The sequence below is a fragment of the Pleurodeles waltl genome, chromosome 1_2 (genome assembly GCF_031143425.1).
Source record: "Pleurodeles waltl isolate 20211129_DDA chromosome 1_2, aPleWal1.hap1.20221129, whole genome shotgun sequence".
Classification (NCBI taxonomy): Eukaryota; Metazoa; Chordata; class Amphibia; order Caudata; family Salamandridae; genus Pleurodeles; species Pleurodeles waltl.
Window position 1 is genome coordinate 1097720755 of NC_090437.1, and position 25814 is coordinate 1097746568.

The window sequence follows — 25814 nt, forward strand, 5'->3', positions numbered from 1 at the left end:
TCCGTCGACCCACAGGAGATTTCTTCTTGGCTTCCAGTGCAGGTTGAAGGCAGACAGCCCCCAGAGCATGCACCACCAGGAAACAGTCGAGAAAGCCAGCAGGATTAGGTGCTACAATGTTGCTGGTAGTCTTCTTGCTACTTTGTTGCAGTTTTGCAGGCGTCCTGGAGCAGTCAGTGGTCGATCCTTGGCAGAATTCGAAGAGGGAGATGCAGAGGAACTCTGGTGAATTCCTGCAAATCGTTATCTGAGGAAAAGCCCACAGGAGAGACCCTAAATAGCCTTCAGAGGAGGATTGGCCACCTAGTCAGGTAAGCACCTATCAGGAGGGGTCTCTGACGTCACTTGCTGGTACTGGCCACTCAGAGGCCTCCATTGTGCCCTCACACCTCTGGATTCAAGATGGCAGAGGTCTGGGACACACTGAAGGAGCTCTGGGCACCACCCTTGGGGTGGTGATGGACAGGGGAGTGGTCACTCCCCTTTCCTTTGTCAAGTTTCACACCAGAGCAGGAGCTGAGGGTTCCCTGAACCGGTGTAGACTGGTTTATGCAAGGAGAGCACCATCTGTGCCCTTCAAAGCATTTCCAGAGGCCTGGAGAGGCTACTCCTCTCAGGACCTTAACACCTATTTCCAAAGGGAGAGGATGTAACACCCTTTCTCAGAGGAAATCCTTTGTTCTGCCCGGACCCCAGGAGGGCAGAAGCCTGTCTGTGCGTTGGCAGCAGAGGTAGCTGCAGTGAAAACCCCAGAGAGCTGGTTTGGCAGTACCCGGGGTCCATGCTGGAGCCCCAGGGATGCATGGGATTGGCCACCCCAATACCAGATTTGGCATGGGGGACAATTCCATGATCTTAGACATGTTACATGGCCGTATTTGGAGTTACCATTGTGAAGCTACATATAGGTATTGACCTATATGTAGTGCACACGTGTAGTGGTGTCCCCGCACTCACAAAGTTGGGGGAAATTGTCCTGAACTATGTGGGGGCACCTTGGCTAGTACCAGGGTGCCCTCACACTTAGTAACTTTGTACCTAACTTTCACTAAGTGAGGGTTAGACAGATAGGTGACTTATAAGTTACTTAAGTGCAGTGTAAAATGGCTATGAGATAACATGGACGTTATTTCACTCAGGATGCAGTGGTAAAGCAGCGGTCAAACCGCCAACAAGCCTGCGGTAAAAAAAATGAAATTATGACCATGGCAGAAACCGCCAACATAGACAGCCACTTTAACACTCCGACCACCACGGTGGTACAAACAAACAGCATGGCGGTCACCGCCAACAGACAGGCGGAAGACAATGTACCGCCCACACTATTATGACAGGCCAATCCGCCACTTTTTCCTGGGCGGATTCAATGCAAACGAAAACACAGCGGAAACAGGACTTGGAAGGGAAAACACTCACCTCTACACAACCCACGAGGAACCAGGGCGCCATGGAGCCTGAACTCCAAATACTCTGTGCTATAGTCTTCCTGCTCCTCTACCAGGAGCACGACCGACGGCGGCGACGACCATGGTGAGTACTGCACCTACAACACAGGGGAGGGGGAGGGAAAAGAGAGTGACACACACACGCAACACGCAACACCGCCACCCCCACCCTCACCCACAACAACACACACAACAACACATGCTGAAACATTACATTTACACCCCCCAACCTCCCCCCGGAAGAATGCAAGGACAAAAGGAATTGATTGTAACCTTTGTAATCAATAAACATCCATTAGTCAAAAATGTATATACGTTATAAACAAATATGTACACCAAGAATTTAAGTCCAGGTACTGCACCTATATAGTCCGTGGACCACTGGGCCCAAAATGCATGGGCGAGGCCCACACAAGATACCCGATCGAAATGGAGAGAACACTGCAGGGGCATCAGACCAAAATAAAACAGGCACCCCAGGGGTAAGGGAAGGGGGGCACCTCAGCCGGATGAGTGCACGACGCCAGCTCCACGAGGGGGCTCCATGCCCATTGATGTATCCTGGGGAGTGCAAAGCCGCAGTCTCTCAAGTCTCTCCAGTGGGTGGTTTGCCCACTGCTGCATCCTGGGGAGTGCAAAGCCACAGTCTCTCAAGACTCTCCAGTGGGTGGGTTGCCCACTGCTTTATCCTGGGGAATGCAAAGCCACATTCTCTCAAGTCTCTCCAGTGGGTCGGTTGCCCACTGCTTTATCCTGGGGAGTGCAAAGCCACAGTCTCTCAAGTCTCTCCAGTGGGTGGGTTGCCCACTGCTTTATCCTGGGGAGTGCAAAGTCTCTCAAGTGGAGAACAGTCTCTACTGGTTCTGGAGGGGGCATTGTGCCCTGAGTGCTTCATCCTGCCAAGGACTGAGGTAGTGGATGAGATTCTCGACTGGTTCTGGAGGGGGATTTGTGCCCACAGTGCTTCTTCCTGCCAAGGACTAAGGTAGTGACAGTCTACTGACGGTGGGGCAACATGGAAGCTTCCCAGGCCCCTGGAACTGACCACCAGCCACGTACGGATGACCACTGGGGATGGCAGCCATGTCTGCGGTGGTGCCACTGGCTAAGGTTGTAACGGGTCCGCTGGCGGGGCTGGCAGTGGTGTCATTAGCGGCGGTGCTTGCAGCGGTTATTGTGGTGGTGGTGCTGGTGGCGGCCTCACTGACTGCGGTGCTGGTGGCTGGCTCACTGATTGCCGTGCTGGTGGCTGGCTCACTGACTCCGGTGCTGGTGGCTGGCTCACTGACTGCCGTGCTGGTGGCTGGCTCACTGACCGGGGTGCTGACGGTGGTGTCAGTAGTGGCGAAGCTGGTGGCAGGCTCACTGACTGAGGTGCTGCTGAAGGGCACAGTGTCTGCGTTGCTGGTGAAGGGCTCAGTATCTGGGCTGCTGGCGGCGGTGTCCGTGGTGTATGTGGCGGTGCCGGTGGCGGTCTTGTCCGCCGTGCAGGTTGGCGGCGACGTTGACTTGCCTTTCTTCTTCAGGCCCTTCCCCACCATGGATGGTGGCGCAGCGGTCTTGCCACTCCCCACAACTGTCTTGCCTGAGCCCTTGGTGGCAGGTGTTTTGGCCTTCTCCCTCTGGGATGTGGGCAACTTTTTCTGTTTTGGAGGTGGGGGAATGTCCTTGGCCTCGCTCCTTGGGACACTGGCAGCCCTGTTGCTTGGCGCACTCCAAAATCCGGGTATTGCTGGCACCACTATGCCAGGTGATGTGGTGGCTGAGGTGCTGGATTGGGACCTGGAAAGGTGGGTCCTAGGGGATCGACGGGGGGAGGTGTAGGGAAGAGGTCAACATTTAAGAGGAAACATTTTTTAGACACACTGGCACGGGTAGGTGGAGGGGGTTTGGGAGTGGAGGAAGAGGTAGTGGTTGTAAGAGGTGTTCGTTTGCTGACCTTGGATGAAGGTGCATGGGCTGGAGGCTGTCGTGAGGTGGATGGCTGTTGGGTGGGTGTGTGACTGCGTTTGTGTACTTTGGGAGGAGGGCTCACAGACACACTGGTAGAGGACACAGGGTATGTGTGAATGTTAGTGGGGGTGGTGAGTGCACGTGAGCAGTGTGTGGTGATGGGCATGCTGGTGATGGAGGTAGTGGCTGAAGATGTAGTGCATGCAGGTGTGAGTGGAGACATGACAGGGAGGGAGGAAGGAGACGTGGAGGAGGGGGACACAGTGGAGGCAGTGGATGTTGGTATGTGTGCATGGGTATGATGCTTGTGTGAGTGCTTGTGGGATGTGTGGTGCTTATGTTTGCCAGAGCCACCCTTGGGTGTTGAGGTGTGTGCCTGCTGGTCTGATGGTGTACTTGGGGTAGGCTGAGGTACTGGGGATTGGGTCTGGGTGGAGGAAGTTGGAGGGGGGAGGCTGGACACAGGGACAATGGCTGCCATCAGTGCAGAGGCCAGAGCCTGAAATGCTTGCTGTTGGGCTGCCTGGCCAGAATGAATGCCCTCCAGGTATGCATTTGTCTGTTTCAACTGCCTCTCTACACCCTAAATGGCATTGAGAATGGTAGACTGCCCAACAGTGAGGGATCTCAGGAGGTCAATAGCCTCCTCACTGAGGGCAGCAGGGCTGACTGGGGCAGGGCCTGAGGTGCCTGGGGCGAAGGAGATGCCCACCCTCCTGGGTGAGCAGCCACGGGACAGATGCTGAGGGGCTGCTGGGAGGGCGGTGCTGGTAGGGGGGTGGTGGCTGCACCTTTAGAATCGGTGTGCACAGAGGGGCCCGCCACCGCAAGGGAGCTCCCATCAGAGGAAGAGTCAGTGTCGCTGGTCTCAGCTCCTTTCCCCACCATGGAGCTCCCCTCAACCTCCGTCCCACTGGTGAATTCAGACTCTGTTGTCTGGCCCTTCAGGGCCGTGTGGGATGCAGCTCCCTCCTGCTCCGGTGGCACAGCTCCTCCTGATGATGCTAATGCACACAAGAACAGGGAGACCACAAAAAGGGGGGAGGAAGAAAGAAGAAAGACGTGTTCAGTGCATACAATACCGCTACCGTCGGCGGACACTACAGACACAGCAGCCCTCTTCACTACACCATGCACTTAGAGCTCCCTAATTAATCACAGGGACATGGGGTACATGGCCTATGCCCAATTGCTGCACACATGGAAGTCACAGGAGCCTGACTAGGTGTAGATGGCTCTTCTCACTGGTGGGGATGGTGTGCCACTTAGCCTGCCTCACAAAGGGTCTTTGCCTACAAAGTTCGCCCTAGCCTAGGGGAACCCACTGCCCACCTCCCCCACCCAGACACCTCCAATGCATGCAGAGTCACCCGAATGAGAGTGTACTCATCCCCTTGTGGCTGCTGAGATGCCCTCAAGCGCCCATCCAACTCCTGATATGCCACCGCCAGGATCCGGAACATCAGGGGGGTCATGGTGTGACGGGCACCCCTCCCACGTTGGGATGGCATCCCCAGCTGAGCCTCCGCCGTCTTCTTGCTCCAGCGGCGAATGTCCTCCCATCTTTTTTGGCAGTGGGTGCTCCGTCTGTAGTGGACCCCCAGGATCCGGACGTCCTTGGCGGTGGCACGCCAAATATCCTTCTTCTGGTGGGCGCTGACCTAGAGGACTAGTACAGGGGAAAATGTAAAACTTTTACCGTCCGGACCGTCACAGTCATTGTCCCACGTTCCCACCCTTGCCCTGACGCACATACACTCACCATCCGATCATGCAGGCCTCATCTCCCCCATCCCGTATCTTCCATCCACACCACTCCAAACAGGCATTTCCCTTACACCATGCTCACAGTGTACTCACCTGTTTGTCTGGAGGACCGTAGAGTAGCGTGTACTGGGGGAGGACCCCATCCACTAGTTTCTCCAACTCCTCCGATGTGAAGGCAGGGGCCCTTTCCCCAGACACATGAGCCATCGTCGCTTCCAGACTGAGGTCACAGCAGCATTTGCAGTGTAGGTCCTCTCCTGTCGAAGATCAGGTATCAAGTGAGTGAACAGAGAGAAAATGGCAGTCACGTCCGTGGCGGTGCGTACCGTCACCGCCGGCGTACATTGTCATTGGCTCCTGGAACCCACAGGGCCCAATGTTAACCAATGCAGGATTGCGCCACGGTCTTCGACCACCTACTGTAACAGTGTACAACGCCAGCGCAGTTACCTCATATCCCCTTGTCCCACATTACAGGTCAGGCAGCCGCCATTTTAGGGGGCCACATGGCATCAATTTTTAATGCGTCACACATATATAGGCCTTGCATATATACAGAGACAGGCACATAGCGTATTGACAAATGTGTGCTTCTAAAATTATTGTCTTACTACCTCAGTGTTGGCTGACTCTGTACTCGCTGTTCTCATCCATAGGGCACGTCCGCTGGGGCAGGTGAGGAGATGGCGGCATCCTCTGGTGTATAGACCGTTGGTGGACCTGTCGACAATGGAAGAGAGACATGTAATAGTCACCTACAGACTTGACCGTGCCACAATCCTGGAACTGTGTGCCCAGTTGGAGCCAGACCTGATGTCAGCTATCCTCCATCCCACATGAATCTCCCCTCTAGTGCAGGTCCTGTCAGTACTCCATTTCCTGCCAAGTGGGTCTTTTCAAATAACAGTGGCCATAGAATCAGGGATGTCCCAGCCTATGTTCACTAACGTGTTGTCCAGAGTGTTGTGTGCCCTGCTGAAACACATGCGCAGCTACATCGTTTTCCCTCAGGTGGAGGATTTGTCTACAGTGAAAGGTGACTTCTATGCCGTGGGACATATCCTCAACATCATAGGTGCCACTGATGGGATACACGTGGCCTTGGTACTCCCCGCAGGAGTGAACAGGTGTACAGAAACAGGAAGAGCTACCATTTAATGAATGTGCAGATGATGTGTTTGGCCGACCAGTACATCTCCCATGTGAACGCCAAGTTTCCAGGCTCAGTGCATGACGCTTACATTTTGAGGAATAGCAGAATTCCTTATGTGATGGGGCAACTCCAGAGGCACTGTGTGTGGCTAATAGGTGAGGACAAGGACCCTATACCCTGTGAATAGTTGTCTGGGTCTGGGATTGGCCCTAAGGGTTAGTGTGTGTCTAAAAGTTGTCCCTCGACATTTGCAGGTGACTCTGGGTACCCCAACCTGTCATGGCTACTGACCCCAATGAGAAATCCCAGGACAAGGGCAGAGGAACGCTACAATGAGGCACATGGGCAAACTAGGAGGATTATAGAAAGAACCTTCGGCCTCCTGAAGGCCAGGTTCCGGTGCCTCCATATGACAGGTGGTTCTCTGTACTACTCACCAAAGAAGGTGTGTCAAATCATTGTGGCCTCCTGTATGCTGCACAACTTGGCTTTGCGACAACAGGTGCCTTTTCTGCAGTAGGATGGTCCAGAAGGAGGTCTTGTGGCAGCTGTGGAGCCTGTGGACAGTGAAGAAGAGGAGGCAGAAGAAGAGGACATAGACAACAGAAACAACATGATCCAGCAATACGTACATCCAGTGAGACACAGGTAAGAAAACATCACTGCCTCCTACATCTGCTAAAATTGTTAGACCTATCATCTGTCTGTCATGTTCACCCAGTGTATGGACCCTGAATTGTCACTTTGCCTTACCATTTCACAGATGTGGCCCCCACTGTGTGACCTCTGCTATGTTACCTCATGGACTACAGTTGTGTGACATAGGTATGTTGACAATAGAATAGACATTGCTATTTTCCTCAGTTATTGCAAATACACATTTGTGAAAGCACAGACTGACTCCAGATTGTTTTCTGATTCAAGGGTGTTTATTTAAGTGCTAAATAGTGGAGGGGGTTGTAAAATGGTCAGGGGTGATGGTGAAGGAATGTCCATGGCAGAGTCCAGTTATTAGTCTCACAGGTGCATTGTCCAAAGGGGCATAGGAAGTGGAGCTAGGGCAGTTTAAGGATGGACAGGGTGACAAAGTGGGAGAGAAGGATGACATTCAGGGTGGTCTCATTTCTTGTCGGGGGTCTTGCCATTGTTCTCTGTCTTTGTCCTGGATCTCAGGGACCACTTGTGGGGTGGTTCTCCATCTGCATGGGGTGGGGTGCTGGTGTTGTGGTCCTGTGGCGGTGCCTCCTGTCCACTAGCGCCGGCAGAGGTGGTGGGCAGTTCATCGTCTAGGCTAGTGTCAGGGGCCCCTTGTTGTGCCACAGTGTCCCTCCTGGTGTTGACAAGGTCCTTCAGCACCCCTACAGTGGTGCCCAGGGTGGTATTAATGGACTTGAGTTCCTCCCTGAACCCCAAATGCTGTTCCTCCTGCAGCCGCTGGGTCTCCTGAAACTTGGCCAGTACCGTTGCCATCATCTCCTGGGAATGATGGTACGCTCCCATGATGTTGGAGAGGGCCTCGTGGAGAGTAGATTCCCTGGGCCTGTCCTCCCCATGTCTCACAGCAGACCTCCCAGTTCCCTGGTTTTCCTGGGCCTCTGTCCCCTGAACCATGTGCCCACTGCCACTGCCCCCAGGTCCCTGCTGTTCTTGGGTTTGTGGTTTTACCTGGGGTCCCTGTAGTGGTGGACACACTGCTGCTTGACGTGTCCTGGGGACAGAGATATGGGCCCGCTGGGTGGGTGCTGTGCTGGTGTTTCCTGAGGGGGGAGGCTCTCTGGTGGCCTGTGACTGTGTCAGGGGAACCGACTGTCCCGAGGTCCCAGGTGGGCCGGGCTGGTCATCTAGATCCAGTTGGACAGAGCTGCTGTCATCACTGTGGGCCTCTTCTGTGGGGGGGTGGACATGTCTGAAACCTCCTGCCCGGTGATGTTGGATAGGGATCCTACAGGGGTGTAAAGGCATGATTATTGCATCTGTGTGTGCCATGGTGTGCAATGGGTGGGTGAGCCTGTACCCCCGTGCTTCCATTCTTGTGTAGGACCTTGTGTGATCATGGTTTTGGGGTCTGTGTGGGTATGTGTAGTGGACATGATTTGGTGATGGGTGTCCATGCTTTGTTGTTGCATGCAGGGCTTGGTGTTGGGATATGTGGTTTGTGATAATAAGACATATGTGAGGAGTTGGAGTGATGGGGGTGAGAGTGAGGGTGGGCATATGCGTTGGCATGCAGGTATGGTGGGAGATATGGTAGTTAAAGCTTTGACTTACCAGAGTCCATTCCTCCAGCTATTCCAGCGAGGCCCTCAGGATGCAGTATAGCCAAGACCTGCTCCTCCTATGTTGTTAGTGGTGGGGGAGGAGGTGAGGGCCCGCCGCCAGTCCTCTGAACTGCAATGTGGTGTCCTGAGACAACGGAGCACACCTTCCCCCGTAGGTCATTCCACCTCTTCCTGATGTCATCCTGTGTTCTTTGATGCTGTCCCACTGCGTTGACCCTGTCCACGATTCTGTGCCATAGCTCCATCTTCCTAGCAATGGAGGTGTGCTGCATCTGTGATCCGAATAGCTGTGGCTCTACCCGGATGATTTCCTCCACCATGACCCTGAACTCCTCCTCAGAAAACCTGGGGTGTCTTCGCGGTGCCATGGGGTGGTGTGGGTGATGTGTGAGGTGGTGTATGTTGTGATGTGTGGGGTGATGTTTTGGGGTGTGTGGTTTTTTGTGTGTGGATGTGTATGAGTGATGGTGTTGTGTGCCTCTGTATGATGGTGTGGTCTTTGCTTTTCTGTCTCTCTGCTTCTTCCAAATAGTTCGTTGTAAGGGTTTGTGGGTAATGTGGGTGTGTGTTTTATATTGTATTGGGTGTGTGGGAGTGGTGTGTGTATGTGTATCAGGTGTGTGTATTTTGAATTGTCCAATGTGGTTGTGTTTTGTAAATGTGTGTGTATTTTGAGCGCGGCGGTGTGTACGCCAATGGTTTACCGTGTTTGATAGTCCGCCGCATGGATTTGTGGGTCGTGATAGTGTGGGCGTATTCCTGTTGGCATGACAGTGGAGGTTTGTTATCGCCAGTTTATCACTGACCTCTGGTGTGTCGGACTTGTGTGGGTGTCTGGATTTTGGCAGATTCCGAGCTGTGGGCCGTTACAGCTGTAGCGGAATTCCACGGCCGCGGTGGTGTGTTGGTGGTCTTCTGCATGGCGGTAAGCGGGATTTAACGCCAATGTTGTAATGAGGGCCATTGTCTCTTCTGCTATTGACATAATAGAAACTCATATGTCTTCCTTACAGCATGGACAAAGTCACTTCAAACATTGAAGGCTGGTCGCGTTCCCTGGCAACAATTCAGTGCAAGGGAAATCTTTTCTACTTTTAATTTAACGTGACAACAACAACTAATGGCTAAGAAAGAAGCGACTTATGTCATGCTAAACATCAAAAAGTTAGAAAAGTTGCTTTTTACTGTGGCTGAAATATCATCTGCTGAGTGGTTAATACACAGGGACATTAATCTTCCTATTTCCACACTTCAATTAACGTCCTGTTTAAAGCACATTCCGGTAGGCAGATAGGAAAGATTGGGAGATAGTTACATCCATGAGGTGAGGGAGCTAGCCTTCTCGTACAAATGCTCAGTGGCATGAAAGAAGTCTTTCCCAGCTGTAGTGAATGTGAGAATTCTGTCAGCCATTCAATGGTTTGTAAACAGCTGTCCTTGCATAGGGCATGTAACTCATTTGCAGCTAACTTGGCTTGTTATCTGAAGGGAGTTCCAGTCCCCTTGATTAGACCTACGTTCCAGGTGCTTTGAAATGGCAGCTATGTTCTCCTCAATGGTGAAGACTGTTGTGGGATGCAAGCCAGAATAGTTTATGTTGTTTCCGTCTCTAAGATTGTTACATGCTGCGGGAACGTACTTTTTCCTCCCACTAGAATAAAAGAGGTAGCTGACATTTGGCCCCTTATTGCTACTTCTAATGTGACAAGTTGAGCAGACTCAAGGCTTTATTGTTTCAAAAACATGTGGCTCTCACATCTGCATGCAAGACTTACGCACTTCAGGTGGCAAGGTCGTCAGCTGAGATACAGTCCCTTTTAAGTACCAACTTTCCGAGACACTTTAGTGAAATCGTGGGACGAATATTTAACACGTCTAGTACTACTGGAATCGCAAATTTCTTTGAGGCTGTTGGTTCTGGTTTCGTTCACACCTTTTCCTCCATATTCGACTTAATACCATCAGGCATTCACTTAATATTCTCCAGTATTTTGGGAGGATTTCCAATAACTTTGGCTATAATAGTTGGCATTTTGCTGTTGCTATTTGTTATGCGCAATGGCTGTCCCGCTGCAACAAGGAGGAATGAAAGCACTCCCGCCAGCGCAGCTGTGTCGTGAACGCATGATGCATTACTTTGGAGCAACACTCCTGCAGGAATTAGAGTGTGACTGGTCTCTGTCATTCAGACCGGCTTTGTATTGTGTGCAGCCCATGTTTCGGTGCCTTTGGTGCTCGTTCGAACATGCACTGGAAGTTTGTCTTTCTACGCTGAGCTTGCTTTCATTAGACGCTGATCTGTTGATGTTCTCACTGAGGGTTTATTAGCGGACATGTGCATTGAGGGTGCGTTTGCTATGGAAAGCTGCTTATGAGTTGTCCTTCCTGGAGGATGCGGGTCAACTCATTTTTGGGCAGAACACGGAACGCTGTTGCCTTGGCTGAGGCTCAGGCTATGGTACATGAATGCTCCTTGGTCCTTCTTGACGATGCCTTCCCAACTTTAACACCTGCCGAAGTGGAAGATTTCCTGTCCTCCACTGTCCCAGATTTAATTGGCTATTTTAAAAATGACTGACTGTTGAAATTCGGACTTTTTTACACCACATGTTAACATTTCCTTTTAACTTGTCATTCTTGAAATTTTTTACATGTATATCTTAGGTTGAGTCTTAGTAGCCTTTCTGTATATTTAGGCTTTGAAGCACCTTCAACTGACAAGGGGAGAGTGTTTTGTAGCCATTTTAGCTATAGCTCCATGCACGTTATTTTAGCATACTAGGCCTGCTGTGCACATTAACCTAGATATAGTTTATTCAGCTTTGTTTTGTTATTCTTACAATAGCCACTTTTGCGGTCTTGTTTTATTTCTCTCTATCTAGTTGTTTTTGCCTAGGCCAGCACTACGTTCTCAAACAAGACATTCTTGCTCACTCTGTGCTTCTTTCAAAGCTACAGTAAGATAGGTTGCCGGTGAACGTGGTACAAGTTTTGTCTCTGACATTCATAGAAAAACACACATCCTTACGTAGGGACATTTTCTCAGAACATTAGCTGTTTTATTAAATAAACACTTCCCTGTCCCTTACACGTTAGAGGAAGATTCCAGACAGAGAACTATGACTGTATGCTGATTGCTGAACGCTTCACTACAGCTGCTTATGCAGACTTCAGGCCTTTGCTCATGTACGGGGGGATGATGTCTTGCTAGGGGAACCTGAAGGGCAGAATTAGAGCTTAACATGCTGTGCTCTATTATAAGCCTAGGTAGGAATTAGTCTATTGACTCTAGTGACAATATGGTAGCGTTATTCCTATGCTTCACTCTCCTTGTCACAATTTTAATCTTGTCATGCTGTATCATCCTGATTATTGCAGCCCATGCTTTGCTATCTAAGATGCAGTCGCTTCATTAAAATCTTATTGAAACATATACTGCCTCTGTTTGTCAGTGTGTATGTGAGACTAATGTAACTGAGAGAAATGGTTGAGACCTGACTGACCACGGTTTCCCTGAGAAATCAATTACGTCATGCGCTCGGCTGCCCAATCATCCCTTCCCTTGGGTAGAGATGAGGCACTGCTAGTTAGCCGGAGCAAAACCCGGATTGGGGTGACAGGTGTCACCTGTAGTGGGAAAGACTCAGTCTCCCACACGCTAGGCGATTCTGCTGCTCAAAATCCAGTAGTCTCATCAGAATAATGATAGCCTACGTGACAACTTGTGATTGTATTTTGTGCAGGAAGGTGTCCCTTCCTTCACAAACATAACTATCCCCACAAGGCAGGCATCCATGCACCATGGTGAACGGGTGCCGGCATTGGCACTAGGCAGAAGTTTGTGCACCAGCGCAGGGGGATAGAAAGGAATGCTTTGCTTGTAGATAAGGTGCATTTCTGTCCTTTCCCAGGGTGCATGCCGGTGCATCAAGGTATTTGCTGCACCGCCCTGTGCCGCCTGCCACTTAAATGAGGCTCTTAGTGCATCATGTATGAGGAAAAGGTGCAGTGCAGTCAGTCCGCTTGCTGTGCAGCACTGTGTCTTGTAGAAAGTGCAGGGATTCTTGGTATACACTGAAACTCAAGGCATCCCTGCACTTTCCTCAGCGATGGTGCACAAACTGCTGCCTAGTTCCATTGCAGTCACCCTTGCACCGTTTAGCTACTTGGTCTCACTTGGGCCTCTGTACACTAATCTAGGATGAAAATCCTCTGAATGGAATGGTTGTGTCAGAGGACAAACAACTCATCTCACAGGGGTCAGGTGTGGGCGATGGGAGGCATACACACCTAAGGACATGGCAAGAGACATGTCTATTGTACCCTGCATGAAAACAAATTATACCTAGCTGACATGGTGGGACCGGGAGTGCATACAGATTGCATCTGCCATGGAAGAGACCACAGGAACTCATCACAAAATAGCAATTGGAGGGTGAGTAATGTGAAAATTGTACATGACTGGACCATGTGTGTACAAACTATTGACCATGTGTGAGCATGGTGGGACACTACTACTTCTCTGCATGGTTGGTGCTGACTCCTGATGGCAATTCTACAATTGGTCTGACTGGGAAGTATGTACATACTGGTGAGGCAGGAATGGACGTGTGTAATGCACGGTACCTACACAAATACACATGCACCACTGGGACTGATTGGACAATGTTTGTGGCACACCTGGGAAGGTATGGCAGAGAAAACCCATTGGGGGACCACAACGTACATGTCATGTTGAAGGGGGGAGCATTTGGCATATGCCATTAAGGAGAATGATGCAACAATGTCCCATGGTGCTACACGTACAATTTGGAGGAGGTCAAACAAGGGTTTGAAAAGGGAATACCAATAAAACACCTAACCACCACAAATCATGGCACCCATGGAGGAACTTAGGCTGGAGTGGGTGGGCCTACTGATGTGGGATTCAGATATAGGGACTTGCCACCAATCACTGCACCATTAAAATGTAGTTGAGGCCCAAACAATTGCTGTCTGTAACAAAACAACATGCAGTTCCACTCTATATGGACCTGCATGATCGACCTGTCATAGCCATGTGATAATGAATGTATGAGATGGGTATGATCACTGTGTGCCACTTACCTGTGTACCTGGATTCAAAAGTGGGCAATCTGAGGAGATTCAAACACATACAATGGCATGGGCCTGAGTCATATGATGTGGGGCACTCTGCAGATCAACGATTTGCATCAGGATGGTATGAGGGAATGTAAGTGAGCCAAATTACACAGTAGCACAGAAGCCCATCCCGTCAGAGCTGGCACACAGTGCCTGTAAGAACAATCCCGTAGCAATGCAAATCTAGGAAAACAGTGCATCAATACCCATGGCCAACATGCCTGTGACAGATCACTGTCCAACTAGGGGCCCTATGTATGAGGAAATATGCAATGTGATGCTGAAAACCAGCTCACTGTGCTGTACTGCATCATTTAGAAACTGCATGGATGTGTGATAGTTACTAAAATGCAACACAAAATGTATTTTCCTCCATGATGGCGTACTGTCTGCTTCCTAGTGCCACGACAGGCACCCTTTCACCATGGGGTTCGGTGGTGCCTGCCTTGCAGGGATGAGTAAAAATGTGGTGAAAGGGACATGTTATTGAACTAGAACAATCATGAATGTTGACTTCCACTTACTATGTGTGTTGCTAGATGCTGCAAACACTGAAGTATGAAAAAATGTGTACCAAAATGTGTAATCTCTTGGTTGCACCACTGCAATGCAATCCCTGAGGTTGGATAGGATTCTAACACATTTCCAGATATCTAAATCTGGGGATGTGTCACATTCCTATGGATTCAGTGGGTGTTGCGGGGGAACATCCACAGCAATACCAAAGGAACCCACGTTGTATGCAGTGTAATGAGTAAAAGGGCTACACAACTACACGGCCATAACAAGTGACACAAGTTGGTCTGTTGGGGTCTTGTAAATTATGAGCCTGCCTACTTTTCCACTTGAAAAAACTGAGGTCCTCATCCTCAGCTCCACTCCCTTCGCCTGGGACAACTCCTGGTGGCCTGCCACACTAGTAACCCCATCAACACCCACCGACCACGCACGCAACCTGGGATTCATCCTGGACTCATCCCTATCAATGACCCAGCAAGTCAACGCCGTTTCCTCCTCTTGCCTCAACACTCTCCACAAGCTTTGGAAGATCTACAAATGGATCCCCACTGGAACCAGAAGGACAGTCACCCAAGCCCTCGTAAGCTGCTGACTGGACTACGGCAATGCCATCTACGCAGGAACCATGACCAAGCTCCAGAAAAGACTGCAATGCATACAGACTGCCTCCGCACGCCTCATCCTGGACATCCGCCACCACAGCCACATCACAGCCCACCTGAGAGACCTGCACTGGCTCCCCGACAAAAAGAGAATCATGTTCAAACTCCTCACCCATGCTCACAAGGCACTGCACAACCCCGGGCCAGAATACCTCAACAGATGACTCTTCTTCAAAACCCCGACCCGACAGCTTTGCTCTGCTGACCTTGCCCTCACCACCATCCCACCCATCCACAGAACGACCACCGGTGGCAGATCGTTTTCCCACCTCTCCGCCAAGATGTGGAACACTCTTCCCACCCACCTGCCACAGACAGAGGAGCTACTTACCTTCAGGAGACACCTCAAGACTTCGCTGTTCAAGCAGTAGTAGCCTCCCAACTCAACACCTTGAGACCCTCACGGGTGAATAGTGTACTCTGCAAATGCTTTGAATGATTGATTGTTAGATTGAGCATCAACATTAATGACACTCCAGTTGTACGGTGTGCTGCTAGGGTTTTGAAATGAGGCCTTTAAAGTGCTCCCTTGGAAACCTGATCACCCAGCTCAACATTTAGCATAGATCAACATTTATTTACCTTTCTTTCATTGCAGAGGATGACACCTTACCTCCTGGCTAGCTGCCTGTCCTGGACTTCTCCAATGATGTGGATGACCAGCTAGAAACCATACATCTGGATATCCTCCAGGAAATCATGGGTGCCATCCAGACACCATCTCCGGTCACAAGGAGGTTAGACAGCATTGTGGGGTCTCCAGATGATCTACCCAACAGCCAAAAAGCACCACTTGCCAGCTCAACCAAAGATTTGGATTCCCAGGACCCAGAACTAACATAAAAAAAACTGTGCTAGGGGCCTAGTGTGAGCTGGCTGATAAAGTACGGGTGAGGATAGAGACTGTGGTGGGTATCCTACAGGCAGTCCTGAGGTGCATCAGTACAAATGAGGACAAATCGTCTTCCATATGAGGCACTGACTCTCCGTTCCCTGGCCTCCAGCAGTCCCTGGCTGACATTGCTGGTGTCATGAGACTAAGGCATGAGCAAATGCGTCACCAGTGATGTTGCCAACAAGCTGGGGGGCAATTCAAAATGTCTTAGAGTCCATGAAGCGGAAGCAGGACTCCTTAACAGCAAACTTGGGTGTCTACCACTGTGAAGTTGCTCCAGTGCTGCAGACCCTGCAGGCCCTCCTTGCTGCTGTGCTGCCTCATGTGTTCCCACAGATGAGAGCTGCCGGGGACACAGCATCCACGTCTTCAGCAACTGTTGTGTGTGTGTTTTCCTCTACTGCAGCACCTACAACACCCCTTTCATGGGAGCCACCACATTCATCAGAGGATGAAGATGAGAAAGGAACATCTTTCACAAGGAAAACTGCCCGGTAGGTTTTCTCTGTGAGACATGACTCCTTTCTCCTTTGCTCTGTGCCAAACATCTTGCCAGTATCAAAAGACCTGGCACATCCTCAATTGGACTCTCCTACAGCTGACCTCTCACATATGTGGACTGTTATTGTGGCCAATCTTCCCCAATGGCAATGTGATCTTCCTCCTCAGTAAAGCACTCCTCTTCACCGCATGTCCCATGACATGTTCAACCCCCTGGACTCTGTCTAAACATCCACGGGCCCTATACACCTATTGTCCCGTGAACTGGTCCTGTCTACCTACAAAATATTTGTACATGTAAATAAAATCACTTAGTCAAACCTGTCTGTCATATACGTATTTGAGTCAGGACTAAGTTGAACATGGTGCATTGTGTGAGGGAAGTACACTAACTACTTACCAAAGGGATATGTGTGGGTTGCACTCAAAGACAAAGCCACACAGACTGAGTGAACATACTTGGGGAATATGATACGTATGTTGATAAACAAACAGTTCCTGTGACTCAAAAGCATGTATTGCAACAGGTATCATGGAGTCATTGTGACATCTGATGCAACTCACACTACTAGTAGCTTGACTACACAAGGTTGTTATCCACAAATCAACATTGATGTGACAACCAAGTGATGCACGTTTAAGTCTGTGAGGGGCAGGCATAAGTGTGTGAGTAACAAAGCCATGAGTTAGGGTGATGACAAAAACAACAACATTCCACCAATACATTCACCATGTATTCCCACCACCAAGCAAATGCACAGGAATACCTATTTTGGGATGTGTATCACTTAACGTCAAGATTGTCACTTACAATCATCAATGCTGTTTGCAGGTGGCTGATAGGATCCCATTGTCAACATGACACTGACTTGCCAATAGGCAATACACTTTATCACACATTTAAAAATACTGAATGCAAAGCCAAAGGCATGCCCCAAATGCAACCTGTGCAGATATGCTAAATTCTAGCCAGAACCCATGACCATAAGGTAGGAAACAACAATTTTAGTAAGACTAACAACATTAAACTAAAACTGCCTTAACTGCCTAACCTAGCTATCCTAGCACAACCTACACTAACTTATCCTATTCCATCTACAACTAACCTAACTTATCTTAAGCTAGCTTATACATTTAACGCCACATGACAAACATCAACCCACACCCCCACTTAAAACAAATCTGCAGACAAGGACAACAGCAACTACACCTATACAGAACTAATTAAACATCTAGGCCTAAACAAAGATATGATTTTTGTGTTTTTTTTAATTGTTTATTTTTTTTGGATTTTATATTTTATAACACGCACACCTAAAACATAATCCCCCTCAAAGCCACCTAAACATGAAAAGGCCCTTAAAATCACCCCACCCCTGATAAAAACCACTATGTCCTACAATTAAACAACACTACACTACCTTTCCTAGCACTATCCAAAAGTTCCAACTATAAAAACAACTACATACAAGGGGAAGGGAGGTAAGTCCATTGTATGAACCGGTTTGCATTACATCCGTTAGACTATCAGGGCCAGCACTATCTGAAGATTATTGGGGAATTGCCACGGAGTCTTAAACTGTCGTATGGATAGCCCTCTAGTCTAACACACATTTCCCGATCTCTGAGCAATGTTGATACATACAACAGAAAGTATTTGGCATCACAACTCAAGAGTGGTCAAAAACAACAATTCCAAGTGTGTTATGTTGACCACTGTCCCACTCATCATAGGGCCTGTATCACCCGATTCTCAGTCCTGGGCATACATGATTTTATGTGACACACACAGGGACATGTTTTGAGAACCACACATTGCAAGCCTGCATAGATGTGTTGGTGCCTGTACCTCGGGCACATGTTCTCACTGTCAGCACTGTCTGTGGAATCATATACCACCTGCCTCATTTCCTAGGCCCTACCTGCGCACTGCGCCAGCAGAGTATCATTTGTTTTTTAGGCTCCGGTGGCGTAGTGTGGCAGCCCAGATTAACAAAGCCATGCCAGTCCACCTAGAGTGGCTTTTCAGGACCTTGTCAATATGGGCCCCTTTCACGTATAAAACAGGATGAAAGGGGTATCCCATAGTTGTTGCTGTGTGAGTTTCCACAGAACACCAATGAAATGACAAGGAATAAGACGCATTCCGAGAGTTGCCAAGTCTAGGCATGTTCCTATGCAACCTCTGAGGTGGCATAGAAGTGAGACAATGTCTTTATTTTTCTACTTTTTTCCCACCGTCTATGTGTGCTTCGAAATGCCACCTCTTGTGATAGTTTATGTGCAGGAAGGTGTCCATTCTTGCACAAAAACAAGAATCCCCATAACACTGGCATCCTTGCACCATGGTGGAAGAGCACCTGCATTGGCACTAGGTCCCAATGTGTGTGCAAGCACAGGGTAAGAGGAAAGAAATGCCCCCTATCTTGTAGATATGCAGCATTTCTGTCCTTTCTCCGTGCCATAGGGTGGTAGAGCAAGACACTTGCTGCGCCACAGGGCTTATAAATAAGCCCCCATGTGTGGGCTAGCCAGACGCATTAGACATGGAGTGCACCATGAGTAACAACAGCCTATCTATGCACAAGCAAATATTTTCTCAGGTATACAGTGCCTTGCCACGTTCACTCATGAGTCGACTACCAGATATGTTCACAGATCCTGGCACTGTGGTAATTTCTCTTTTATCATAACTGAAAATTTGTGGGCTCTCATTGATTACAGTTAGATCCTCATTGACATTAATCAGATGCAAATGCTCAACCAGGTCTGAACCTCACCCTTACTGTCCATAAATATGCATAGCCAATGGAGTTTGCCTTTGTATAAATACACTTTGTACATTTCATTGCACATAGCATATAACATCACACACAATCCTTGCATTATCCATTTCATATACAGGATGTCACTCACTGGTAGCATCTGGGTCATGGAAGCTGTCCACTGCTTCTCTGATGTATGGCTCGGGTCCACCTGCAAAACATAATTTCAGCCATAGCGCAGTGAATGTTGCACAATGAACATTGTGGTCAGATATTGCACAGTTTGCATGGCTTGTTCTTACAACTCAATTAGGCCATTGGACATGTCTGTGTCATTCATTGGTAGGCCAGACAGGCATGTACACATATGTTATATTGCCATACATATATGTCTCAGTTACACTGTTTATGGCTATAAAGTGACTTACTAGCCCACGATTTTTCATAGCAAGCTGAGTGTAATGGCACCATCATGACTCATAGCACACACTCAGCCATAACTCCCAATACTGCAGCCTCACTCTTATCATCACATATCCATGATTATGCAACATACAACAGCCCGGTAGACATCCTTGTCCCCTCCTTTGACAGCTATCCTTGGATGTCAGTGCTGCATGGCCAAAGACAACACACATATATGTTTTCTCTGTCATCAAAACACTACATTCTTTTTCAGGTACAGACGTGTGTGTGACATATACATGTGTTTGGCATTCCACATGTTATGACTATGTACACAGTCACATACATCCTGGCTCACCTACATGAGACATGTTCCTCTGAAGTGTCCCAAAATGGCATCCCTAATGCTAAGGGATATAGCCAAGGGCAACACATGTTGACATGTGCATTGGCAGCAGGGAATGTTTTGGAAATGTGCCCACATCATCAGGCTGCACAAAGCACGAGATCACATGTACTGTACACTGTGGTGTTAACAAGAAAGTGTCCGATGTGGGTGCAGTACCACACAGTATTCTGACACCTTTGTGTCATGCGTTGTCTCTGACATGTCTTATTTGGGGTGTGATGGCATGTGAGACTTGACATTTGTCAACACTGACAAAATGGGTCAGAATTAGCAGGCCAAGTGTCATCCTGCACCACCAGAGCAACATGTCTGGTGAGTTGCTGTGGCACAGTGTGCCTGGCAATGAGCACGAGGCTGGTAATGCACCAGAGTCATACGTCACCTCAGGGGGAGCATCACAGTGGTCCAATGAAATTAAAATAGCTTATTTATCTATTCGATTGCACTTCCAATGTGTGCTGCTGTCTACAGCACACATAGACAAAAAACAACACCATTGATTGAAGATTGTATATTGGTGTCCCTTCCTGTACATCTACACTCATCCCTGAAAATCATGTACACTTGCACCATGACACAAGGGTGCCTGTATTGTTGGTCATCAGCATTTGGTGGGTTGGCACAGGGGACAAGGATGGGACTGTGCCCTATGTCATGATAACTGTACATTGCTATTGTTGGCCTGTATCCTAACTTAGTAAAGGAGGCCCTATGGGCATCATACTGTGTAATTACTAGCAGTTCCACTGACCTCGACCCCGAGGTAGTCCAGTAAGTCATGCTCTTGTGCCACGATGTCAGCCCACTGATGCTTCAGCTGGTGAGCTGGCCAGTCAAACTCAAAGATCTGCAGCATGAGAAATCGGCCTTTCCCCCAGCACTGCTTCTGTGCCTCCACCCCATAGCCCTGCCCATGGCCCGCATGTTTAGAAGATAGTGGTTGACCAACCAGATAAACACACCCAACTTCTCTGCACTCATTCCATGAACCCTTCCCTTCCCCAACATGTCCACACCCAAAACCAAAATGACCCTAATAGCACAAAAAAACCTCCAAACTACTCCTAAATACCGGAACAGACTAAACTGCCCCAAGGATAAACACCTAACAATACATACTCAAAACATAACAAAAGACAAGTAGACAGGACAAAACGTATCTTAGGGACACAAAAGAGATAGAAGACAGCACAAAAGACTCCTCCACCAGCATTCCGCAACACAGCCCCAACAACACACAACCTCTCTCAACTACAGACAAAAAGACTGTGATCATAAGAGAAAGTGAAAGTAACTTTGCATTTCCTAATTTGCAACATGGCTGAGCTGTTGCATCACTTTTTGGGCTGCTGCAGCATGTTTTTGGCCAATGCATCATTTTTTTTGCCACTCCATGCCAATGCGTGGATCTTGCAGGATGCATGACGAAGCACCATGTGGAAGTTCTGATGCATGCATGGCATGCGTCAATTTTTGGCATATGCAATGCTGGAAAATACACGCATTGGGACAAAGGGTCAAATTTTCCATACAATGACTCAGATATGTCTATGTGTTTGGTATCATTTGGAAATCATTTTTCTAGTAATATGGGTTGCTGTGATACCTGTGAATAGTTGTGTTTCACACACTCCTCTCTTTAAATGTGTCCAATGTATCTATAGAAAGTGAACATGGGTGAAAGCACATTCATTGCAAGGATCAGACCATGCATATGCCATATTTCCAATGCTTCCTGAACACAACACCTTCAGAGGGTTGTCCCATTTACCAAGTATGTGCTGATACCTGAGTCCATTGCTTAGTTTACCCCAAGGGATCTCATGAACTAGCCATGAAATGTGGCCGCACACCCACATATAGGACTGCTTAGACATTAAACAATATGTGCTTTTGTCCCAAAATGCAGACAACAGGCTGTCAAGCAATGAACGGTGAGGATACTGTGGGCCTAATTTATACTTTTTAAGGCAAAACTGCGCTAACGCAGTTTTGCGTCAAAAAAATTAGCGCCGGCTAACGCCATTCTGAAGCGCCATGCGGGCGCCGTATTTAATCAATGACGTTAGCCGGCGTTAGCCACCGGCGCTGCCTGGTGTGCGTGAAAAAAAATGACGTACACCAGGCAGCGCCAGCGTAGGGGGATATGGAGCTTGGGCGACAAAAAATGGGGCAAGTCTCAGGCTGAGGCAAATTTTTCGCCTCAACCCGATTTGCGCCATTTATTTCGACTCCCAACCCCCATAGAAATGATTCCTGTCTTAGCAAAGACAGGAGTCATGACCCCTTGCCCAATGGCCATGCCCAGGGGACTTATGTCCCCTGGGCATGGTCATTGGGCATAGTGGCATGTAGGGGGGCACAAATCAGGCCCCCCTATGCCACAATTTTTTTTAAAAAAAATACTTACCGGAACTTACCTTAATGTCCCTGGGATGGGTCCCTCCAGCCTTGGGTGTCCTCCTGGGGTGGGCAAGGGTGACAGGGGGTGTCCCTGGGGGCATGGGAGGGCACCTCTGGGCTCCTTCCGAGCCCACAGGTCCCTTAATGCCTGCCTTGTCCAGGCGCTAAAAAACGGCGCAAAAACGCCCGTACGTCATTTTTTTTGACCTGCCCACTCCCGGGCGTGAATTTTGCCCGGGAGTGTAAATACGGCGCACATGCCTCAGAGTCAATTTTTTAGATGGGAACGCCTACCTTGCATATCATTAACGCAAAGTAGGTGTCCACGCTAAAAAATGACATGGACTTTGGCGCTAGACGCGTCTAACGCCAAAGTATAAATATGGAGTTAGTTTTGCATCGGAATTGCGTAAAAAAAAACGACGCAATTCCGGCGCAAACAGAGTATAAATATGCCCCTGTGTCTGGTGCAGGCAAGTGCTGTGATACTTAGGGCCTCATTACGAGGAAATGATGCAGCGTTGTGCAGCAAGCAATTTTTTTGTGCAGAGCTGCATCATTTCCAAAATGCAGGGATGCACCCTATTTAGCAGAATAACACCCATCCCTGTGTTTTCCCCTGCACCTGCACTAAATCAGCTGCCTAGTATTAACACAGGCAATCTTCAACCTTGATGAAAGGATGCTTGCTTTACAGAGGTGATTGTTTTTGTGCAGGAAGGAACACCTTCCTGCACAAAAGCAATAATTAATGGCATGTTGCTCCTTTTATTTGTACTGCAGAAACAGCACACATAGAAAGAACAAACAGAGAGGAGAAAGAAAAGTATTTCTCCGCATTGTGCCACGCTCACCCCACCTCTGGAGAGGCATTTTTTGGCACTGCCTCAAATGTTCATTTTCTTGTAAATTTGGGCCAGTGTCAAAAAACAATGGGTGTTGTGTGGGTTTACCCACATAACATTCATTGCATTCCTCTTTGCTGTAGAAAACTGCGTCAGGCTGCCCATATGTACAAGGATGCGTTGAGCCACCAAAAATGGCTTAATGACACCTTGTAAATATGGAGCAGGGCACAGCGCCACCAGAGTGTCACAAAAAGTCATGCTCCGGTGGTGCAAGGGGCTTGTTAATAAACCCCTTAGTACACACATGTGTATGGATATGTGAATGGTGCAATTTGCTCATTTTCATCCAATCCAGGGGCCTCTCATCAGGGCACCCACTGCCAGTTTGCACAGGATATGGTATCTGCACCTGGCACTACATTTGACATACAGGGAACAGTCAAAATGTCCCTGCCCTATTATCTACTGGGGACCTATAGGTATTTGGACTTATAGGTAGTTGGATTCTACCCTGTCCTATTATCTACTAGGAACATAGAGGTAGGTGGATTTAACCTTGCCCTATTAACCACTAGGGACCTTCAGGTGGTTACATTCAACCTTGCTCTATTGTCTACTAGGGACTTACATGAGTCTGTCGTTGGCAATTGTGCTTGTGCCAATATAGCTTATGCTTTTTATTCAGAGTATTGGCAGTAGGCATGGTTATCAAACCCAGGGGACAGCCAGGGTCAGTCAACACCATTTTCAGTGACTACAAATTTGTAGTTTATGCAAACTGGATGACGCTATTAAAGGGCAGATAATTTGGCCACACACTGTGTGTGATGCTATGTGTTATCTTACATAGGTTCAGTCTTTCTTGTTATCACGCTTTTCTGACATTGTGTGAGTCATGCAAGTATCAAACACTGCTAGTTTTTGTTAAATTGGCAATGCTGATGCTATTGATGTTACATTTTCTACTTGCTCCCCATCTTCCACATACTCATTGTCCAGCTGTTCCTGCTCCTCATTATCATTGGACCATGAGAGATTACAAACTGCAGATTGGTTTGACAATATGCAGCACAGTAGTAGTGGTGTATTGGCCATTGGTGGGAAGAAGGGTAAATGGTCCCAAAACCTATCCTTACTCCTGTAGAGATCCTGGGTACTCTGGGAATCCCCTCCACAATGTAGCAGGTCCTATTTAGGCCGTGATTTGGACTCTGCTGGGCTTCCATGTGGGTGTGCTTGTGAGGAGTCACCCAGAGCAACTTACTCTATTCTTTGTCGGCTGCACAGTGAGTAGGGGTGATTTGAGATAATAATGTTTACAGTTAATCATCCCACATACATTGATTGGCATACATGCAAGATGATCACTGATTTGTAGAAAACTGTGCTACACATACATATGTCCTGTGCTCTGTGATACACTTCCTATTTGTCATAAATGCGAGTGCAAAAGATGTGGATATTTGGGAGTTGGCAGTTGGTGTTATGGATCATTCACCCATGGATTTGACACATATCTCACACTGATCAACTGTTGCAGTTCCTGACTACTATTTACAGACCTTGGCATACAGTGTTGGCCTGACGTATCACATAGTGATTCCTATCTGTTTTCCTTTTGGAACAACAGTTCAATGGCATATAGGACTCTTTTCAGTAAATCATATATTTTTGGCAGGCAATGCAAGAATTACACACCAAACATTTCAGAGCTCAGTGCATTATGGGGGTCATTACAAGCTTGGCGGGCGGCGGTAACCGCCGTGCGGCCGCCAATGCGGCCGCACTCCCGCGGACCCCATTACGACATCCCCGCTGGGCCGGCGGGCGTAAACTTGGTTTGCAGTGGGGATGAGGCCGCAACATAGGAGCCGGCTCCTAATGGAGCCGGCGGTGTTGCGGCCGTGCGACGGGTGCAGTAGCACCCGTCGTGCTTTTAACTGTCTGCTATGCAGACAGTGAAAAGCTGCCCGGGGCCCTGTTAGTGGGCCCCTGCACTGACCGCCAGGGTCGTAATGACCCCCTATGTCTGGTACTTAGAGGATGACAACAGTGTTCACACTAGATTGACAGCTCTTGGGGTCTGCTCATGGTTTCTTGGATGTAGATTGTTTTGGAAATGGGATTGTGCCAAACACTTCAAGACGTGTTGTTTAGGATTATTTATTCACGTTTGGCAGTCATGCCTTACAGCACATGTTTTCAGGTAAAGAAATGCTGAACAATGTGGGCACGTAGCCTTTCACTGACAGCTGTGTTCTATATGTCCAGATGATTTGGCATGTCATCCTCGTCCTGGGGAGCCTCCAGCTCCTCATCCCAGGGGACAATGGTTTTATACAGATATTGTGTAAATTGGCACATGCCAGGATCATCTTGCAGACAATGGGTGGAGAATACAGCAGCCGCCCACCTGATACATCAAGGCAGCAAAAGCGGACTTTTAGCAGGCCAAAGGTCCTCTCCACAATGTTCCTGGTCCGAACATGTGCCTGGTTGTAGGCCCTCTCTGCATCTGTTTGTGGATTTGCAAAAGGTGTCATTACCAATGGCTGGATGCCGTAATCCAGTTCAGCTGAAAATTATGAACACATGATATGTAAATCATGCCAGTGTAGTGCAGTTTTGAGGGGCCTGTTCATTCACTGTATGTGAGGTCCAATGCAGT